At 35.0% G+C, this 23,699-nt stretch overlaps 1 protein-coding gene across 1 annotated transcript in view; it reads right to left on the bottom strand.

Annotated features, from left to right (window-relative positions):
• The window catches only part of LOC136028024 (fez family zinc finger protein 2-like), a 61,869-nt gene that overhangs the window by 25,946 nt on the left and 12,224 nt on the right, over positions 1 to 23,699 (bottom strand). The window contains exon 2 of the mRNA XM_065705599.1: positions 14,465 to 14,567. The gene's annotated coding sequence lies outside the window, so the exon portion shown is untranslated. The remainder of the gene's footprint in view (positions 1 to 14,464; positions 14,568 to 23,699) is intronic.

The raw sequence follows: 23,699 nt of genomic DNA, 5'->3' as shown, positions 1-23,699 counted from the left end.
CTTGAGCTTTGTGGATGGTGATTGCTAATCGAACATTCCCTGTGTCCCGGTCGTCATTTATATTCCCAGTATCTCGGTCGTCATTTGTGTCCCAGTGTCCCAGTCTGTAATTTCTCTTTGAGCGTCCCGTTCGTCATTTATATTCCCTGTGTCCCGGTCGTGATTTGTGTCCCGGTGTCCCAGTCTGTAATTTCTCTTTGAGTGTCCGGGTCGTCATTTATATTCCCTGTGTCCCGGCTTTTAGTTTTCTTTTTCTCCTTTATTTTTCAGTTTTTTTCCCTTTTTTAGTTTTTTTTCTTTTTCAGTTTTTAGTTTTTTTTAGTTTTTTTATTAGTTTTTGCTTTTTTTTTCTTTTTAGTTTTTTTGTAGTTTTTACCTTTTTCTTAGTTTTTTTTAGTTTTTTTCTTTTTTAGTTTTTAGTTTTTTACCTTTTTTTTAGTTTTTTAGCTTTTTTAGTTTTTTTAGTATTTTCTTTTTAGTTTTTTTTTGTAGTTTTTACCTTTTTTAGTTTTTTTTCTTCTTTTGTATTAATGCTAAAGCCAAGGTTCAAACCTGGAGCCTCTCGGACCTAGAACCTGAAACATAACGCTTTACCAACTCAGCTACTTTGGCTTGAATACATTCGTTTTGAGCAGCTTCCTCGGGTGTTGCCATTGTAGGTTCTTCAGTCATTTTACAATTAGAAATTTCTCTTTCAACGATCTTCTTACAATTAAAAATTTGTCTTTGAAAGATATTCTTAAATACCTGTGTCCTGGTCGTCATTTATATTCCCTGTGTCCCGGTCGTCATTTGTGTCCCGGTATCCCAGTCTGTAATTTCTCTTTGAGTGTCCCGGTCGTCATTTATATTCCCTCTTGTCCCGGTCGTCATTTGTGTCCCGGTCTGTAATTTCTCTTTGAGTGTTTTTTCTTTTTAGTTTTTTTTAGTTTTTTACCTTTTTTCTTTTTTCAGTTTTCCTTTTCTTCTTTATTTTTCAGCGTCACTATGAAATACATATCGCCAAACCTTTGTTTTTTAACTAAAATCTGGTAGGCATTGATGACCTTATCCAAGTCAAAATCCCAAACCCAATCATCATCGCTATCATTTTCAGTTTTGATATGTTTTGACTCTCGCTGTCCAGGTGGATTTTCATCTAACTGCGCAGTTTTGCGTTCTTTAGCCGCAAGCCTGTTTTCTTGCTGTTCTTGTGATCCCTCGGCACGCTTTCTTTTCTTACTTTCTCTATCTGCCGCAAGTTTTTTGGCATAGACTCTTTGAGCAAATTCCTCGGCTGTTGCCATTGTAGGTTCTTCAGTCATTTTACAATTAAACATTTTTCCGTCCACGATCTTCTTACATTTAAAAATTTGTCTTTGAACGATCTTCTTAAATACTTTTAATGACGTCATCGTCATAACAAACATGACGATAACTAACTTCATGACGACATGATGCCATGACGTCACTCGACAGACCCACAGACAAACAACTTATTTTTATATGTATAGATATAAAAAAAAGTTTGTTTTCAGCTGAAAGTAAGAAGCAACATTAATACTTGAATCGAACAGAAATTATTCCGTATATGAAGACATTTATTGGGAGTGGTGAGAATAATTTTTTTATTATTATTGTTAGCCTTTTTTTATGTATATTCTGGTATTAAGGGGTAATTGAGTGAGAGTGTTTTTGTCCTTCTTTAATTTTTGTTTTTTTAATTAATTAGGTTGAGAATGAGAGGATTGCAGTCGTCCAACATCAGGCTGTTTGAGCCTTCCCCGGGCGGTTGTGTGTATTTATAGTTTTTGTAATTTAGTAGTTAATAAAGAGTTCATCCATTAAAAAAACATTTTCCTCAACCCTCGCTCCTTACGCTGAAGTCTTAAAGTTCTTTAAAAATACTTCTCATTCAAAGTCAACTGCTCTTGTGCTTGAGCTTTAGAGCAGTTGAACTTTGGGAGCAGGAAACTTTGGGACGTCTTTGGGGGAAAAGGGGTGTGTGGGGAGGGGGACTAGTGGACATTTGATATTTATGGTAACATGAATAGGACAGTAGAATGCTTAATTTACGTTCAAATGAGCCCTATTTTGATCTTTTAGGACTATTGGCTCGATACGAATACACCTGAGGAAAAAACGAAAAACCAAAAAATAAATAAATAAGCCCGCATCTGTGATCTTTCTTCCAAGAAAAACTACAAAATTCCAGATTTTTGTATATAGGAGCTTGAAACCTTTACAGCAGGGTTGTCTGATATGCTGAATCTGATGGTGTCATTTTTATTAAGATACCTTGACTTTTGGGGATGTTTTCCTTTTTTTCAAAATCAGGCAAATTCAGGCTCATAACTTTTGATGGAAAACATTAAACTTAATGACTTTTATATTTTGGAATCAGCGTAAAAAGACAATTTATATATATATATATATATATATATATATATATATATATATATATATATATATATATATATATATATATATATATATATATATATATATATATATATATATATATATATATATATATATATATATATATATATATATATATATATATATGTATATATATATATATATATATATAATTGTTATAAAAATTTCGTTTCTTAGAGTTTTAGTTACTATCAGCCCGAGTTGTTCAATTACAGTTCGTTAACAGGAACTGTTTAACATATAAATGTGCCTGAATTTGATGCCAAAAAGTAAAAAGGAAAAAAAATATTAATATGAAGCTGTGCCTGAATGTGATGTCAAAAAGTAAAAAGAAAAAAAACGTTAATGAGTAAAGCACAGAGGTTGACACTACAGAAAAAGGGCCACCTTTTCGGTGGAATTGGACTCTTCGGCTCTGTTTGACCTTTTATCACCTCTTGAAAAGCCTGAATCACGTCATTTGGTATCCTCACTCGCACACTTCTTATCCTTTCTAGTTCTTTTTTGCCACTTCAGTAATTGTGAATGTGGTAAACGGCTTTAAAATACAACCAAATCTGAATACTCCATTTTGAGAAAGAACAATAGTCGGATTTCCAACCGAAGCTGGCTTTTCAGCTTCGCTATGACTCCCATAGCGGCCTTATACCATTGGAACCAACAGGAGGGCGTTCCTAGATCTTTGAGCCTTTTTGATTCTACTGCAAAGTAATCATTAGGTCGCTCTAACGGGGACAATTGACAAATTTCAATTCAGCTCGTTTGGCGTTTGATAAACCTATTGATCTTCATGAGAGGAGTTTGATCAAGTCGAAAATTACTGGAGTCAACAATCAGGATAGAATCATAAGAGTGGATCTAAATATCATGGGAAAGAGGCGGTTATGTGAATGAAGTATGGGGAACAATGAGGAACAGTTAAATGCCGTATGGAGCAATTCGTTAAGAGCCCATTAAAATTTTTAGAAGATAGGTACTACTACTGGAGCAAAGGAACAGGAGTTGTGTTTGGTACTTGTATGATATAGCCCCTACCTAATTTCTTCTAATAGGGTTCTCTGACACTCAATAATAACGAAATATACCTAAGTATAACAAAAATATAATACTTTAGAAACAAATTTGGGCTATAGGCCTATATCTGCACATTAAGGGGGTGGGGTTAAAGTATAGCGCGTCTGCATGTGTAATGTGTTAGAAACAACTATTCTACACAGTATGAAGTAAGAATTGTTTTTTAACTTCGCATTGTTCAAATACTTTACCTCCCACACCTTAATGTGCAAATATATAGCCCAAATTATATATTTTCCAATTACTCTGTTACTTCTCTTTGTCTTGTCTCATTCAAAGCTGAATAAAATTAACAAAAAATGATCAAACAGTTCTATAATGCCTCAATGAATGAACAACTTGAGTGGTAGGGGCTATATCAGATGAGTACCGAATGTTTTACTAGAGCAGTTCATGCGTTATTTGGAAAAATAATTAGAAGTGCGTAGCAGAGAAAAACTAATTTTGCTGTTTTTGTGTGTAGTGCTCTTTGTTTCTCATTTAATCAACTTTTTTTGTGCATTTGTGAAAAAATAGCAACTATATTATTGTTGTGAATAATCAGCAAGCCCATTAACAGTAACTCCATTGAAATGGAATTATTATATACTATTTAGGAGCTTAGAACTGTCGCCACAGAACACCAGGCAGGAGATCAGGCGGGAATTGTGGCCGTTGATACCGTGCCCTTCTCAAAATATAAAGACTCTTTCAGTTTTCCTGTGATTTCTAAAATTTGCTATACGGATCACTAATTTTTTGCAGTCTTTTAAATTTGTTTTCTTATTTCAAGATGTCACTCCCAAACAACTGCTGGTTATTCAGAAATATCTGAGAGCCATATTTTAGTTTGTACCCCTAATCTGCCCCACGTTAGAATTTCTGTAATGGTTGTGATTTAACCAAATGGCAAATTTTATTCAAGCTTGCTTAGCTTAGGATTAAGGGTGATAGCAACCCCGCTCTGGTACATATTAAATAAAAAACAAGTTTTTTTCAACTGAAAGTAAGGAGCAACATTAAAACTTAAAATAAAAATAAATTATTACTTATATGAGGGATTTTCCCCTCCTCAACACCTTGCTCTTCGTGCTAACGGTTTTCGGCACTTTTAGAACGGCCCTTGTATTTCAGGAGTCGTTTTTAAAGAATTGGGACAAACTTTAAACTTTAGCGTAAAGAGCGAGATGTTGACGAGGGGGTGACCCCTAATATATGTAATAATTTCTGTCCGCTTTAAGTGTTAATGTTGCTCCTTACTTTCAGTTGAAAAAATTCTTTTTTTAATTTAATTTTTGATCATTTTTAAATAATGCCATGATATCTGGCTCTACCTTCACGGAAAAATCCCCTCTTCACCGAAATTTCCCCTAGACAATGTTCAATCTTGGTGAAGTTTACCCCGGACAATTACTCTTAACACCTCCTTGCGCAAAATTGAGTTGGTAAAGAGAAAACAAGACATGAGAAGAATTCCGTACAGGAATTCTGGCTAAGCCCCCAGCATATAATTTCCCCTGAAAAGTTCACCCCCTGGAAATTACATTCTCTACGGAAAATTCTCCCCGTACAAAATTCCTCCAGCATAAAATTCGTCCTTCCCTCCTCACCCGAAAAATGCCCGCATACTTCCCAATAGTATACGTGAACAATGGGCAAATTTTAAAGACCTTTCCCCAGGGGCTCTGGGAGTTCATGTTATCTCCAAAAACATAGTTATTAGGCATTTCAACTATGCTGAACAGAAAAGCCATCTCATAACTTTGATCGGACGGTTTTGGGGAAAAAGTGGTATGGAAGGGGGCCTAGTCACCCTCCACTTTTTGATCAACTAAAAAGGGCACTAGAAGTTTTAATTCCCGTTAGAATGGGTCCTCTCCCGATTTTCTTCGCCAACCGGGTTGATACGATCACCTCTGAAAAAAAAAACCAAATAAACAGGCATCTGTGATCTTTCTTCTGGCAGAAAAAACAAAATTCCACATCTTCAGAGATAGGAGCTTGAAACCCCTACAGGACATTTCAGTTGTTTTTTGTTTTAATTCTTCGTTAGTTACATATAAAAGCTTCATTTCTTTAAAAGTTTTATAATATAAAACAATTTACATTGTGGATGACTGGTTCAAACTTTTATCTTAACTTTTCTGAGAAAGCAGAAGCAATATTTTTCCATCGATTTAAAATAATCAGAAACTGAATTACGAAACAACAGACAACTTTGAAATGCAAGAAGAAGAATAAACTATTGGCTGTTGGAATCTGGAATCAAACTATTGGAATCTGGATAATAATATAAACAATTCTGGAAGAACTTAAACCGATCAATCCTACTATGGTTCTACATGATACATTAATTTTGAAGCCCATATACATTGTGATTTGACCTCTAATAATAATTTTCTTCGAGTACTAATACCTTAAACAGATCAACCCTTGTTGGATTGAATTATGAATTCGCATTAAAAAAAAACAGAAGTTTATTGTCTTGAGCAAAACTAATTATTCTATACATTTATCTAAAAGGAACATGAATATTGATAGTTTCAGTTTGTCACTTACTTCATGAGAGTGTAGGATTTATTCCATCCTCATTGAAAGCTCCTCCCCCCCCCCGTAAAATTTCTTGTAAACAATTCAGCGTGAAAAATTATCTTTAGAATACTTTCATTTGAAAAAAACTTGAATTTCGAATCGTTCACTCGTTCGCTCCGGAAATTCCCCCTTCCGAGTAAATTTTTTCCCAGAAATCCAAACACGCTGAAAATAGCCCCTGGATAATTTCCTGGGACATCTCTATATGTAAAATTAAGTTGGCAAAGAGAAAATAAGATAATTTAAAAAAATCATATATGAATTCTGTCAAATCCCCCCCCGAGTAAAATTTACCCCTGGAAATTTTCCTCCCCAAGGAAAATTCTTTCTATGGAAATCCACCCGAAGTATAAAATCCCCCACCCAAAAAATGTCTGTCTTTATACTTCCCAATAACAAATATTATACGTAAACAAAATACAAATATCATGGGCAACTTACAGACCTCGCCCCGCGGATTGTGTGTGGTCATTACACCCCTAAAAACATAGTTATTGGATCTTTCAACTACACTGAACAAAATGGTTATCTTAAAATTTTGATCAGATAACTTAGGGAAGAAAAGAGCGTGGGAGGGCTGCTAGTTGCCCTTCGTTTTTTTTTTGGTCACTTAAAAAGGGTACTAGAACTTTGTACAATGCACTCTCTTTCGATCTTATAGGGCCATTATTTCGATACAATAACCCTTAGGGGAAAAAAATGAACATCCGCCCGTAATCTTTTTTTTGGCGAAAAATGCAAAATTCTACATTTTCAAACAGTTCATGGTAACGAAATGTAGTAAGGAGCAACCCGGCTCAATAGTAACCGAAACTCTAAAAAATGGAATTTCGATATCAATAGTTAAATCAAAAGAATCGCATTTTAATGCTGATTTTAAATATATAAGTTTCATAAATATCAGTTATACCCATCAAAAGTTAAGAGCCTGAGAAAATTTCCCTCATTTTAGAAAATAGGGAGAAACACCCCTTAAAATTCATGCAATCTTAACGAAAGTCACACCATCAGATTCAGCGTATCAGAACAACCATATTTAAGAAGTTTCAAGCTCCTACCTACAAAAATGTGGAATTTCGCATTTTTTGCCATAAGACAGATCACGGATGCGTGTTTATTTATTTGTTTTTTTGTTTGTTTTTGTTTTTTTCCCAGGAGTGATCGTATCGACTGAGTGGTCCTAGAATGTCACGAGAGGGCTCATTCTAATGGAAACTAAAAGTTCTAGTGCCCTTTTTAAGTGACCAAAAAATTGGAGGGCACCTAGGCCCCCTCCCACGCTCATTTTCTCCCAAAAGTCACGGGATCAAAATTCTGAGATAGCCATTTTATTCACCATAGTCGAAAACCTTATAACTATGTCCTTAGGGACGACTTACTCCCCCGCAGTCCCCGTGGGAGGGGCTGCAAGTTACAAACTTTAACCTGTGTTTACATATAGTAGTGGTTACTGGGAAGTGTACGAATGTTTTCAGGAGAATTTTTTTAGTTTAGGGGAGAGTTGAGGGGGGGTTACTTGGGAGGATATTTCCATGGAGAGAATTCTCATGGGGGAAGAGAATTTCAATGAAGGAGGCGCAGGATTTTCTAGCATTATTTGAAAAAACAATGAAGAAATAAATATGAAAAGTTTTTTCTACTGAAAGTAAGGAGCAGCATTAAAACTTAAAACGAACAAAAATTATTACGCATATGAGGGGTTTACTTCATCGTTATACCTCACTCTATACGTTAAAGTATTTTTAGTAATTTCAACTATTTATTCTACGGCCTTTGTGATTCAGAGGTCATTCTTAAGGAATTGGGACAAAATCCAAGCTTCAATGTAAAGAGCGAGGTATCGACGAGGGTTAAACCCCCTCATATACGCAATAAAAACATACGAATATAGAAGTTCGTTACGTAAGTTAATTCGTAAGCTACGTATACTTTTTACAAGTGAAAACGTTTGTAAGCAATTAAAAGTTCTAGTTGCTTTTTTAAGTAACCAAAAATTGGTAGGGCAACTAGGCTTCCTCCCTCGCTCCTTTTTTCTCAAAATCTTCCGATTAATTAATATGCAAATTTCGTCTTAATTATTTATGTGCGGAGAGCCAAGATCAAAACATGCATTAATTCAAAAACGACCAGAAATTAAATAAAAAAAAAGTTTTTTTAAATGAAAGTAAGGAGCAACATTAAAACTTAAAAACGAACAGAACTTACTCTGTATATGAAAGGGGCTTTTCCTCCTCAACGCCCCACTCTTTACGCTAACTAGTTTCTTACTGTTTCAAAAATAGAGTTAAGAGAAAGACTCAAACTTTAGCGTAAAGAGCAGGGCGTTGAGGAGGAAAAGCCCCTTTCATATACAGAGTAAGTTCTGTTCGTTTTAAGTTTTAATGTTGCTCCTTACTTTCATTAAAAAAAAACTAGTTTTTTTTATTTAATTGTACCAAGGAGCTTGAAACTTCTACAGTAGGGCTCTCTGATATGTTGAATCTAATGGTGTGATTTTTGTTATGATTCCTTGACTTTTATGGGGTGTTTCCTCCCCTATCTGAAAAATAAGGCAATTTCTCAGGCTCGTAAATTTAATGGGTAGTACTAAACTGATGAATCTTATATATTTGGAATCAGCATAATAATTTGATATTTTGATGTAGCTATCGATATAAAAATTCCGTTTTTTAGAGTTTCAATTACTATAAAGCCGAGTCATTCCTTAATCGCAGTTCGTTACCACTAACTGTTTGATTGTTTGTTTGTTTTTCCAGGCATGATCGCATCGGACCAGTTACCACGAATGCTTCAGAGGGAGATTGTTTGATTGGAAATAGGAAGAGTCAAAAGGGAGTAGAGGGTAACCAGTTGCCCTCGTACACCAACATTTACACCTACAATCACCATTTTACCTACAATCAACTACAATACAATACCTACAATCAACTTTTTGAAACGGCGATTTTTTTAAATGGTTGAAAGGTTTAATAGCTTTACCTCTGGGGATAATATGCCCCCCAGAGTAGTTGAGTTGAAGAGAGTAAGCTACGCAAGTTACCCATTGCTTACATATAGGTTTTGTTATTCGCACTTTACTGAAAAAAACACATTTTAAATGTTTTCGCGTTTTTAATTTCATCAAATCAAGAAATACTATGACTTTAAGGAATAAATATCAGCATATGTATCTTTATACTAACAATTACACCTCAATTTATATTTATTTCGCTAACAAATTGTGAAATATTTTCTGGTCTGGGGAAGGCATAGGGGTTGTCAGCCCCCACTCATGCTAGTTTTGCTTGCTTTGAATTTGACTTGGTCATTTATTGTAATTAATTTAAAAACTTCTTCCACAAGACAAGTTTTTCAAAAGAAATTAAAGAGCTCCATTAAGCCAAGAGTGGGCAAAAATAAAGTCAAATAATCTTCCATGCATAAAACTACCAAAAATCTACCGAATGAACTGTTCTTGAATTTCTTTGACAACAAATTCGTTGTCAAATACGAAATGGAAAAATACGAGATGTGGGGGGATATCCACCCTCTGATCACTTCGAATCTTAAAAAGGGGACTAGAACTTCTGATTGTCAATCCAATGAGCCCCCTCCGAAGTTTGCACGATTAATCTTTCTACATATACCTTATATGCCCCCAGGGAATAACTTACAACCCTAGCCCTGAGGGCTCAGGGGGGGGGGGGTTATCATCATCAAAGACATAATTTCAGGACCTTTCAATACGTTGAACGAAATTGCTATCTCAAAATTTTGATTGATGTATTTGGTAAAATGGTGGGTGTGGGAGGGGGATTAGTTGCCCTCCAATCACTTTTGAAAATTAAAAAGAGCACTAGCCCTTTCAATTTCCAATCGAATGAGTTCTTTTTTCGAAGTTTCTGAGACAACAACTGGCCATCTTAAAATTTCTATCAGATGCATTTCAGGAAGATATGAGATAGAGGGCGGGTTATCCATCCTCCAATCACTCTGAATCTTAAAAATGCACCAGGACTTCTGGTTGCCAATCCAATGAGACCCCTCCGAATTTTATAAAATCAACCTTTCTATATATACCTTATATTTCCGAAGGGCATAACTTACAACCCCCTGGCCTGAGGGTTCTAGGCGGTTTGTCATTCTCAAAGCTATAATTTCCGGACTTTTCAATTACATTGAACAAAATAGCTATCTCAAATTTTGATCGGATGTGTTTTTGGGAATGGGGGGGGGCGTAAGAGCAAGGTTGGTTGCCCTCCAATCACTTTTGACTTTTAAAAAGGACGCTAGCCCTTTCAATTTCCAATCGAATGAGACCGTTTAGAAGTTTCTACGGCAACACCTTCGATATGAAGTTCCCTGATCTCAAAAATAGTAATAATAATAATAATAATAATACATTATGGCCACATCGCTCTTTACTTAAACAGCAATAATGCGCTGCCCATGATCTCTGTCCGTTTTGGTTTTCATTTTTTTATTGATGGTGAGTTGTAGTAGTTTTATGCTTGGTAAAAATACTTTGGAAAACATATTTTGCGGAATTTTTTTTTTAAATTAATATCCAGGCAAAACTGTTCTGGAAAACATGTTTAGAAACCAATATTTTCTCGATAAACAAAATGCTACGCTTAACATTTTCATAGTTTACTCTTTAAGGACGTGTGTGAAACTTTCAGACCAGTTTTGATTTTTAGATGTTGTACCTGTTTCTACCCTGTTTTGTAAAATTTAGTAATAAACTACCGTCTAAATTTTGTTGTGTATTTTCCCCAATTACAATGGGTATATCTTATTCTACTCTTTTCTCCATTTAGAGTTTTATTTTTTCTGAAAGAAATATCCACTGAATTCGAAGTGCAATGAATTCAATCCGATTTCAATCGGATTAAAAAAGCGTTCTCAAATTTTAAATGTTCTAATCTGATCATTAAAAATTATTTTTTGTAGTCTTGGAATGTTGAAATTTCAAAAATTACAACACATTTTAGATTTCTGTACAAAAAGAAATAAATTAGAAAATAAGTTGTAATCAGTAAATCTTTCAAAAAAAATTCAGATGTCTCACGTTACCCCGGGGGAAATTTACATAAAAGGAATTTGAAGGGGTTCAATGTTTTCTCGCGCTAACAATAGTGGCTTCTTGTCAAGGGCGCTCTTGAAGAGCTGAGTTTTTCTGTCTGTAACTAGAAAGCTGTCATCCACTTGAACTGGAACTTACACTGCTCCTTTGATATAACACAGGATAATTGGTACTATTTGATAAACGTGACGAAATGGTCTACTTCCTAAGCAATGCTAGGAATAAAAGAATAAATTGCTTTTGGAAATTAAAAAATGTATTTCTTTGTTTAGTTTTCATAAAGAACAATGGATTAAAGTGTCTTAGATGGTTTCCAAAGTTGAAGCACGTTCTCTTTTGGGCTAATTTAAGGTCCTGTTCGTGAATTTTTTTTGATTGTTTTTAAAGATTTCTAGATTTATTTAAAAGTCTATTAGGTTTTGTGAAATAAATTTAATCTTTTTTTAGCTTGATTTTATTGGCTCTTTGTATTGTAAGTAGAGCTTTTCCAAGGTTCTAGGCATTTACTCCCCCCATGGCAATTATCCCCCGGAAAATATCCCTCACCCCGTGGACCCCCCGGGAAATACCCCCAGCGGAAAGTGCCCCTCGCAGAAAATACCCCCCCAGGAAAATACCCCCTCCCCGTGTTAAATACCTCCCCCTTCCACCGGAAAATACCCCCCAAAGAAAATACCCCCTTTTGGAGAATGAAGCTCTCTAAATTTGAGAATTTTAATTGAGTCTTTTGTTTCTGTAGGGGAAGGAATTTCGGTACTTGTGTATTATGCGCAACTCACTCAAGTTTACGCTTTACAGAACTCTAGAACAAACCGGTTTGCTCATTAGTTTCTTTCAGCTTAGCGCGAGACAAGACAAAGACAAGGGACAGAATATATGGGAAATATATGATTTGGGCTATATATTTGTACACATGGGGGGGGGGGGAGGAGTACAGTACTTGGACAGTTTGAAGGCAGAAAACAATTTTTACTTGATAATATGGAGAATAATTGTACCTAACACAATTTGCATGCAGACCCGCTATACTTTACCCCCCCCCCCCTAAAGTGCACAGCTATAGCCGAAATTGTTTCTAAAGTAAGGAAGAAACTAACGAAAAAAAAACTTTCTGTTCTCGAGTTTTAGACATCGTAAGCTTGAATGAGTGGCGTATAATACACAGTACTGGAATTTTTCATGGAGAGAGAGCCGGATTTCCCAGTATTATTTAAAAACAATAAGAAATTATAAACAGCTCTCTATGATAAAATTAAATAAAAAAACAAGTTTTTTTTAACTGAAAAAATTGCTCCGTATATGAAAGGGGCTGTTCCCTCCTCAACGCCCCGGTCTTTACGCTAAAGTTTGACTCTTTCTATCAACTCTACTTTTTAAAACAGTAAAAAACTTTAGCGTAAAAAGCGGGGCATTTAGGAGGGAACAGCTCCTTTCATATACGGAGTAACTTCTGTTCGTCTTAAGTTTTAATTTCGCTCCTCACTTTCAGTTTAAAAAAACTTGTTTTTTATATTTAATTTTTCAACGTTTTTGAATTAATGCATGTTTTGATTTTGGCTCACTGCACATGAATAATTAAAATGAAAGTTGCATATTAATTTACTTTTTTGGCTAAATGGCTTTCTGATAGTTTTGATCGAACGATTTTGAGAAGAGAAGGAGCGGGGGAGTAGGCCTAGTTACCCTCCAAATTTTCGGTTATTTAAAATGGCAATTAAAACTTTTAATTTTTTTAAGGAACGTTTTTATTAGTAAAAATATACGTAACTTACGAATTAACTTACGTAACGAACTTCTATATTCGCATGTATTTATACGTATATGAGGGGGTTTACCTCCTCCTCAATACCTCACTCTTTACACTAAAGCTTAAATTTTGTTCCAATTCCTTAAGAATTACCCCTGGATCACAAAGGCCGTAGAATAAATAGTTGAAATTATTAAAATTACTTTAGCGTAAAGAGCAAGTTATTAGGAGGAGGTGAATCTCTCATATGCGTAATAATTTCTGTACGGTTCAAGTTTTAATGCTGCTCCTTACTTTCAGTTGAAAAAATTTTTTCATATTTATTTTTTCATTGTTTAAAAAAAAACTTAAAAAATCCTGCGCCCCCTTCATGAAAATTTTCTTGCATGACAAATTCCTCCATGGAAACTTCCTTCCGCATAAAACCCTCTCCTCCACCCCTCCCCCTCCCCAACCAAAAAAATCCCCTGAAAGCGTCAGTACACTTTCCAATAACCATTACAATGTGTAAACACTGGTCAAAGTTTGTAACTTGCAGCCCCTCCCACGGGGACTGTGGGGGAGTAAGTCGTCGAGCCGAGATTGAGCCGAGTCACTCCTTACTACAGTTTGTTACCACGAACTGTGTAATTCCAGTACCACACTAGCTGCGGAGAAAAATCGGAAAGAAAGAAAGATGCCGTCGATGCAGAATATTGTGCTTGGAGCCACTTTTCACGTTTTTCAATCCAACGGATTTTCTTGGTTATTCAAGCCAAGGAGCTGTGAGATTTCGGACAAGGCGGTTCGAATAGTGTACTGCTTGTTTTGACAAGACTTTTTTTTTATTTAGAAGTTATGGGTCAATGCAATTTTTACTATGGGACGTGATTGCCTTATACTAGGTTGGTAGCTACCGCTTTAACCCTGATTGCAGCTACGGCTACATCCATAATAAAGTATAAACGAGAAAAAAGTTGCATAAAATAATAATTGTTCTCATGACTAAATCAAAAGCTGAATTCTACTTTATAACTGTCAAAAATTGCAAAGGTAGATAATAGGCTATGGCCCCGAAAGTTTTCATCTATATTGTAATAGGTTGAGTGCTTTAACGAAAACGCAGATTACATATATAACCCTCATTCAGAACCCGAGCATGGGTACTGCCTTGCTTAAACTTAGAAACTGCCTTCGAATATTCTTAGACTGTCATCTTGGAAAAATATACCGATGAGTATTCCATTTACCCGATTTTACCATAGACTTGGTTTCAAATGTTGATTTGCTTTAAATAAAAAAAAGTTAATTTACTTGATTGGCATGCTCTTTCTGATATTTTTCTTTTGAAACATGAAAAAAGTCGGCTTTGTTGACATAATGACAGGTATTTCCTGAACAGCGCTCAGTCCAATATAGCCTGCAAGAAAACTACTAGGGAATTTTCGCCCCATGTCCTTTCCGCTGGCATTAAATTTGATTCACGCTTTATTTCAGTCAAGGAAACAAAATAACTTTTTTCAAGTCATTGAATATCAGTTACAGGAAAAGGTGAACAATTGGTTGGACTAGGGCTTACAAGGCAAAAACTTTGGACAACCACTTACAACGGTCTTTTCATTCTGAGTTCAAATTTCCCAAGGGAGTATGATTTCGGCTCCTTGGTATTCCATTGAAAATGAATGAAGTTCCAAGAGGTTTCTATTCAATCTGAAAAAAAAAAGAAATTGGACGCTGTTTTCTATTTTCATTTTAACTAATAGAAAAATTATGACTTATCTATTCAAAACTTAGATGTCATTTTGTCTCTTAATCTAAAAGAATTAGAGCCCACGAGGGAGTTATTACTTAACTCTGAATTTTTTTTTTAAATTTAGATCTCTCAGACGAGCAATAAACTCGTTTATTACTTAATTCGATAAGCTTCTCTGTTTTTTATTCTAAGGATTTACATTTTAAAAGGATGTATTTTTTATTGCACTTTTTCTTTAAATTGTATACTTATTTTCCATGTATTTAATACCAGTGAGACTCAGCTAAGACTGATGTCGAGCGTTGAGGTATGTAAACCTAACGTACGACTTATTGTTTAAGGCTTAGTGCAAAAATGGTCGTTTAAGGCCTTGTGATTGTATGCGTAAATAAAAAGAAACCTTCCAAACAAGGGTAAAAGCAAACTATAACTAATCGAATTTATACTTTAGCCTGTCAAAATTTTACGGAAAACACTGATTTTGCAAGGACCCAATCTCAAATTAAGCAATATTTTTCAACAGAAAATTCAGAAGATATAAATTTTTTTCTGGCGATAAAATTGTATGTCAATCGTGATGAGATCAAAAATATCTAAACAATATTCTTTAAAAATTTTATTTTCTCAAAGAATCAAAAAAGACATTGAGTTTGGAATATTGGTTCTCCTCGATGCCGAGCTTGGGCAAAAACCTAAGATGTTATTCTATTCAGTAGTTCAGACTACCGACACATAAAATTTATGTTCGGGCATAGGGATCCGCAGTTCTAAAATTATTTAAAGTTACTTAAAACTTCAAGAGTTGGGGAGAAAAAGTAAAGGGGATTAGTTGCTGTAAAACTGAAGAGTATAGTTCTCAAAGAGTATGGAAAACGAAAAAGTGAAAAAAAATCTTTGGTTACGCCATGGAGTGAATAGGAATTACAAATAAAAACTACTAGCGAGATTGACCGTGCATCACTACTTAGGCAGAAAGGTCGTATCAAGAATTTTGTTCGCGGGTGTGTGTTTTTGTTAGGGGCAAATTTGAAAAAAAAAATCTTATCTGAAACGCATCAAATTTTTTTTTATACATTTTTGTTGCTTTTAAGACGGACGAAAATTTCGGAGCGGGGGATTAAACCGCGTACCCCCCCCCCCTTCTGGATACGATCCTGCTAGCCAATACCAGAAGAGTTTAAACAAACATCAACTGAGCCTAATTTCAATTTATCAAAGCTGAAGATCACTTAAAGACTTACATTTTTTGGTCAAGGGTAATATGTGAAGCATGGGCTGGTTAAAATACATGAATAACAGACATAACGAGTCGGCAAAAGTGGTTATTTTAACTTCAACCAAGTAAAAACCAAAGGAAACATGATATCTGGATTTAAATATATATTTTTTAGATTTTATTGTTAACTTAACATTTTGATGGATATCGGTAGATGGTGGTGGTAGACAGACAGTAGATGACTACTTAATTTTCAAAGATAAGTTTGACTGGACTCTCCTATCAGCCTCTTGCTTTCTTTGTTTGACTGTTAGGCATAATAACGAAAACGTTTTGTAAGGTTCTTTCAAGTCTTGTGGTCTGTGTTGGCCGATCACAGTGACATAAAAGAGAGAAGGCAGGGTTTATACCCTCCCCCCTCCAATTGAATTTGTTGGTATTTTCTTGAAAAAAGCATTTTCTTGACATTTTCATTGAAAATTTGAAAAAGTAACAGCATTGTTCCATCGTAGGTTTTTAAAAGTAGATTTTGCTTACACTAACTTTGCGGATTGACGCCTCTGGCTCATCCTGGAAAAGACGGCAAGACTTGCGGCTCCTAGGTTTAGGTACGATTCATAATGTTTATATCAGTGCGCTAGCCGATTTTTTCTTTATATTCTAAATAAATCTCTCTGCTTTGGTTGGTATCCAACGCCTACAGGAATTAGCTTATAACAAATCCATTTGAAATCACTAAATAGCCTCAGTTTAATATTTTATAATAAAGGGTTCACACTTCCAAGTGTATAAACAAGGGAACATTGCCATAGACATCTCAAGTGTCAGTCAAATAAAAAATCTCTGAAAAAAAAAATCACAGTTTACTTTTTTTATTAAAATACCCTCCCCCCCCGAAAAAAAATTATGGGTATATCGTTGAATCCACGAGTAGATAAATAGCTAATAGGAGTTGCGGCAATGAATGGTAATAGAGAAGCGAACCTATGTTTTTGGTCTTATTTAGAACAGGAATAGACGTAGAACAGTTTTTTGGAGTCCCGAAAATTAGAACATGGACAAAATGGATCACCAAATTTTCTTCTTTTTTTCACGGACCGAACATTTCTCTTCCCCATCAGTTTAAGGCCTGGCCCAAATATAAAACTCATTCTGAAATTCATATAAATATTTACGTTTCTTTGATACCATTTTATTTTTATCTATGGTCTAATCGAAAGCCAATGTAAAAAAAGTAGATAAAACGAACTGCAACAACTCTTCATCAATATTTCCATCAGCTGTTAAGGTTTAGGTGCGATTTATAACGCTTATATCAGTGCGCTAGGTGATTTTTTTCTTTATATTATAAATAAATCTCTCTGCTTTGGTCGGCATCCAACGCCTACTGGCATTAGCTTATAATAAATTCATTTGAAATCACTAAATAGCATCAGTTCACTTCATTGACACACAGGAACTGTGGTAACACAATCGTAATCTTCATGTAATACCACTAATCCAATGTAACGCTCGGACTCGTTTCAATGAAATTCGAAGTACCCGACTGCGCCATGCTCAATTGATAATTCAGGTTTTTCTTCATCTTTTTATATAGCACAATAAATCAAAGCTAAAGTGAGGATAAAAAGCGCATTCCATAGATTAAGGACTGGATATGGACAAGCCATTTATGCTTTAACCATTTCTCCCGTTCCTGTAATCCTTAATGGAAATAAAGGGGGGAGGGTAAAGTTTAGAATTGTCTTTGTTTTACGAAGCAATAACTATATACAAAAGAGAATAAATACTGATGATTACAAGATTTGGAAAAACAAAATTAAATTCATTATTAAACTGATTTATTAAAAAATCAAATTTGTGTCTTAAAAACATACTTATTAGTTCAATAAGATTTAATTATCCTTATGAAACTATTTATGCCAATTTGAACTAACCAGATTTATCATAGAATTTTCTAATTGGCTGAAAAATTCCGGTGGATTCAAATTAGCGCTGGTTAGATCCCGGTATTGGTAAAGTTTCATTTTGAAAAGGCCTTTAGGCCTTTAGGTTGAGATTCAAAAAGCGTTTCCAACATTTGTTTCACAAGTCAATATTAATATTTTGTCATAAATATTAAGCGGAAAAAGTAGAAACCACCCAATTTGCTATTATTAAATTTATTCTATTAATTTCAAAAATAGAATAGACTTTGTGTAAATGATAGTAGTTTCAACTTAAAATACTATAGTAGGCTAGAATGATTATTCTAAAAGAGTCACGATCCAAAAAATTTTGCTAGGACTCACAAAAGTAAAAAAAAAAGGCCAAAAAATGAAACTATATCACAAAAAGTGCCCTTCTCAAGCATTGAATGAAAATGAAATGAAGATTTGAATGAAAATGATTAGAGGTTGGGTGAAAGGCTGGAGAAAGAAAAGTGGAAGGGGAGAAGAAGATAATGAAGGCCATTTCTTTAATTAAGGCTGCTACCAAGATATATTTGAAGAAGAGACAAATCCTTACATAGTGCTTTAAGATGAAAGCTTAGAAATACCGGTGGTGGTCAGACCTTCACTTGGAGGCAGGCAAATTCACGATATTTGACTCTACAAGCCGCATAGCAAATGCTGTTTTTGGATTTCGAGTTCTGGAAACATAAACCTAGGTCTTCGGCCTTATTTTAGGCTCCTATCCTCAGTTTACTTGGTTTGAAAAAAAGATCAGTTGAATAGCTTAAAATTTTGTCGGGAAATATCTTTACTGCTTAAAAACCCTAATACTCTCAAAATGATGTTCTAGAGTAATATGTTCTACAATAAAATGTGAAATTACAAGGCGCTGATTAATATCGAAATAGGGAGGAAATTGTGAGACATTCTTTGTTGAAAGGTGTCGTCCAGTCTCAGATGCAGTTGGCACCTTATTATCTGGATACAAAAGTCGTTTCGCATTTAGAGTAATATTTCGATTGTTGTCGCCAATAATTGTCGCTGTGTTGCCGAGAAGCGGAGAAGAATGTTTTCACACTTGGGATATCTATTGTTAAATACAATACCACATATGAAAGAGATGTTTCTAGGGAGAGTTAATGAAGTTGATATCTAAGAGCGTGAAAAAAGAAGAAAGTGATTCTTTTACTTGATCATCACACGATTAATGGGAAAGGGAAATAACGGGCTGTAACAAAATATGGACTTTTGGTAAGGGTGACAGCCAGAAAGGATATGATGTACCCCTCCCCCCCCAAAAAAAAGCACAAAGTGTGACATATTGTGTAAAACGATCTAGATTCTAAAGCTTTGTTTCATGATTTCTATTCTGATTTTCAAAAAAAAAAAATTTAAGAGAGCATGCTTGTGCGCTTCAGTCTGACTTCCCTCATTTTGCGCTAGCTCTGATTTGACTCGTCCTGCTATAATATTTCCTTGATCCTTGAAAAGATATTGATTAATCCACTTACAGTATTCTTCTCTCTAAGCTTTTCCATCTTGGCATGAGAGGAAGACATTTCTATGGTTTAAGTCTTACAGTGTCCAGGTGAATCGTGCAGAATGCCCTTATTGATCCACTTTTTGTTCACGTCAAATGATTTAGGTACTCCTGTATTATTCAGAACACACTCGAGAAGTGAAGTTAGCTTAATCCTAATGAAATATCAAATAAAAAAGATTTTTAACTGAAAATAAGGAGCGATACTAAAACTTAAAACGAACAGAAATTACCTCCTCAATGCCCCGCTCTTTACGCTAAAGTTTGACTCTTTCTCTCAACTCTACTTTTTAAAACAGTAAAAATTTTAGCGTAAAGAGTGGGGCGTTGAGGAGGGCACAACCCCTTCCATATACGGAGTAATTTCTGTTCGTTTTAAGTTTTGATGTCGCTCCTTACTTTCGGTTAAAAAACCTGTTTTTATATTTAATTCTGAACGTTTTTGAATTAATGCATGTTTTGATTTTGGCTCTCCTCACATGAATAATTAAAACGAAATTTGTATATCAACTTATTTTTATGGCTAAATGGCTTTCTCATAGTTTTGATCGGACGACGATATTGAGAAAAAGGAGCGGGGGAGTAGGCCTAGTTACCCTCCATTTTTTGGTTATTTAAAAGGGCAACTAGAACTTTTAATTTTTTACGAATGTTTTTATTAGTAAAAATATACGTAACTTACGAATTAACTTACGTAACGAACTTGCTATATTCGTATGTTTTTATTACGTATATGACGGGGTTCATCCCCTCGTCAATACCTCGTTCTTTACGCTAAAGCTTAAATCCTCAAGAATGACCCCTGAATCACAAAGGCCATAGAATAAATAGTTGAAATTAATAAAATTACTTTAGCGTAAAGAGCAAGTCATTAGGATGAGGTGAATCCCTCATATGCTTAATAATTTATGTTCGTTTTAATTTTTAATGCTGCTCCCTACTTTCAGTTGAAAAAACTTTTTCATATTTATTCTTTCATTGTCCTTTAAAAAAAATGCTTAAAAAATCCTGCGCCGCCCCCTTCATGGAAATTTTCTTCATCCATGACAAATTCTTCGATGAAAAATTTTCCCCGAATAACCCCCTTCCCTCAACCCCTCTCCCCCCAACCAAAAAAATCTCCCTGAAAGCATCTGTATATTTCCCAATAACCATTACTAAATGTAAACAATGGTCAAAGTTTGTAACTTGTAGCCCCTCCCACGGGGACTGTGGGGGTATAAGTCGTCTGCAAAGACATAGTTATTAGGTTTTTCGACTATGCTGAATAAAATGGTTCTCTCAGAATTTTGATCCGGTGACTTTGGGAAAAAAAAATGAGCATGGGGGCTTAAGTGCCATCCAATTTTTTTGGTCACTCAAAAGGGGCGATAAAACTTTTAATTTTCGTTAGAATGAGTCCTCTCACGACAATTTAGGACCCATGGGTCGATACGATCACCCCTGGGAAAAAAAAACAACAAACAAACAAACACGCATCCGTGATCTGTCTTGTTCCAAAAAATGCAAAATTCTACATTTTTGTAGGTAGGAGTTTGAAACTTCTACTGTAGTGTTCTCTGATGCGCTGAATCTGATGGTTTGATTTACGTTAAGATTCTATGACTTTTGAGGGGTGTTCCTCCCTATTTTCGAAGATGAGGCAAATTTTCTTAGGCTCGTAACTTTTGATGGGTGAGTCTAAACTTATTGAAACTTATATATTTAAAATCAACATTAAAATGCAATTCTTTTGATGTAACTATTGTTATAAAAATTCAGTTTTTTAGAGTTTCGGTTACTATTGAGCCGGATCGCTCCTTACTACAGTTTGTTACCACAAACTGTTTGAAAACTAATTTGCTCTTTTCAAAATGTGACAAAAATTTGAAGTTGAAAGTGATTGGATGATATTACATCACATATATGATTGTGCAACAGAATGTAAATTGCTTCTCTTGGGTATGGTGCCATATTTGACTGATTTCGTTGCCTGAAATCCTTTAGTTAATTTTTTACTATTAAAAAACTATAAAGCAAAATAAAGCAAAGCTTTTGAGAAAAACTCAATTTTCTATAACGATTTGATTTTGCTGGCTAAAACTCATGCAGTCTTTTACTACATGATAAAGCACCATTTTCAATTGAAGTTTGTCCTCACGATTTACATGCAAATTAGAGAGGTTCCGAAATTGTTTCACGAGATTCATGCAATTGCTTACATTTTCGGGAGACACAAAATCTTCCGCCATTTTGATGCAACTATTCAAATTGCGCACTTGATGAGGAGCGCCAGCAGGTATGAAAATGGCGTCTCCTAAGCACTGGACCACAGTGTAGCCCTTGACATTGTATTCATTTCTTAGACGTTCTCTTAGATTGTAATCCAAAAAATTACTTTGGTCGTGAATGGGATCATGATTTTCACCAATCATTTTGTTATTTTCAATGGCAACTTTCTTTAAAAGATCTCGAATTTTGTCAGCGTCATTGGCATGATAAATATGCCAAATTGCCCCCGGAATTGATTTGTTACTCCTAATTCGATGAATCATTTTCGAATCCACATGCTCATGGTCTAGGCAGCTGAAAGACTGTGCTAATAGATTTTCGTTTCGGGTGTCTTTTGGCACCGATAGATGAACCATGACGTTAACGGCATCCGAAATATCTATGTGAAGATTAGTTGTCCCGACTTCATGTAAAGCTGGGTGGCCATAGGCAATGTACATTTTGGGCCCCAAGTCCGGCGTGTTGAAAAAACCAGGCATTCTTCCTATTAAGTTAAATCTACCAGCTCTATGAGTATAATCCCCAAACGGCAAAGCTTTCATGAAGTCTTTGAAACGTATGGGTGAAAACTCTGCAAAATCGTGTTCATCAGGCCAGTCCTTCAACTTCAGAAAGATAGGTAGATTATTACTATCCCTTAGTCTTTTGGAATACTTATTAAAGCCTTCCCAGAATTGAGACATACGTTCCATTTGAATTGCATCTCCAGTTTTGCAATTGATGAGAGTGCACTTATTAGAGCCGAATTCTCTCGAAAACGATTGAGGTGTCCATAAATTTCTATTTAAATTCCTATGGACATTAGCAACAACAACTGGATTCCCTTTTGTCCACTTCTCTCGAAATAATTCTTGACTCTCTGAATGACGATAGAGTTCTATTCGGAGAAGCTCACCTTCACATTCCATTGAATGAGGAACTGGAAATTTGAGTAGCCTACCACTTCGAAGTCTTAAGGCGTTTTGATCAATTAGAGAAATATCATTGTTTTCAATTGACGATACACGGTTTTCTTCTTCTGGACTGCAACATAACTGAGGAATTCGCAATTGGTCTCTCATACTGTGCAGGTATTCTAAAACTTTATCTAACGCATTTCCAGGGATAACCTGAGTTGGCATAAGACTCTTTTTTAAATGGGGCTTATGACTAGAACAGAAGAACCAGCCTCCAGAGTCTCGATCGGTTAAGGATTTTCTATCTTCTTTAACTGTCTGTTGATTTTTGTCTCTATAGCAATCAGTACAGACGATAAATCCACATTTGGTACATGTCCAGTGGAAATTGAATATGGAAGTTTCACATACATCACAGTTTTCCCTTATTCCATTTGACACGGGTTTCCAAGCAATTTGTTGACCATTTTGATTTTGCTGCCGGACAGCTTCTTTTTCGACTTGCGTGAATTTACAAAATTCATCTCCTATTTTCTTTAAAATAAATTGAAAAGAGTCTGTGTTGAGATCTAATATTGAAGCATTTGGACTCGGTAACCACAGGGTAAGATCATCTGGCTTGGGGTCTTTTCTAATATCTGGGAAGCGTGTAATATACGTTCGTCTTGATTTAACACATTTTATCATTCTAAACCCAGTGAATCTGCAAACGAAGCCATTCGGTTGTTTTATTTGACAATCTCTGCACATTTCCAAAATATTCAAAGGGGATTTCAGATCACAGCAATCCTGATCTTGAAAAAAGCTTCCACTGTGCTTTCTAGTACTAATCCTGGATGTTTGTCTTGTACGCTTGTAGGAATGTTTGTCATTACTACTAGATTGTCTTTTAATAGACTTAATTTCTTTCAAACTCATAAATTGTCCAGTATAAATTATTAGATATCAGCAAAATTTTAATCAAACCAAGTAGCTTACACGGACATAAGAAAGTCTTATTGTCTGCAAAATCAAATGAACTAGTAATCTCTTCAAAAATATAATCCTGTTAAAATAACAAGGATAAAATATTTTCCTACTTTTTCGTTTTTGACTACGATGTGTAGGAAAAAATAGTTAAAACTCTCCGGTTTTCCAGTTTAGATGAACGTTATCACATTGATATCTCAAGTCGTTTTATTTGCTTCAATTTTGCAGACACATTTGGCATTATCTAAGAAGCAATAATTTTT

The sequence above is a fragment of the Artemia franciscana genome, chromosome 1, assembly GCF_032884065.1.
Source record: "Artemia franciscana chromosome 1, ASM3288406v1, whole genome shotgun sequence".
Taxonomy (NCBI): domain Eukaryota; kingdom Metazoa; phylum Arthropoda; class Branchiopoda; order Anostraca; family Artemiidae; genus Artemia; species Artemia franciscana.
Note: the sequence above shows the minus strand (reverse complement) of the source record. Positions and strands in the feature narration are given on the sequence as shown.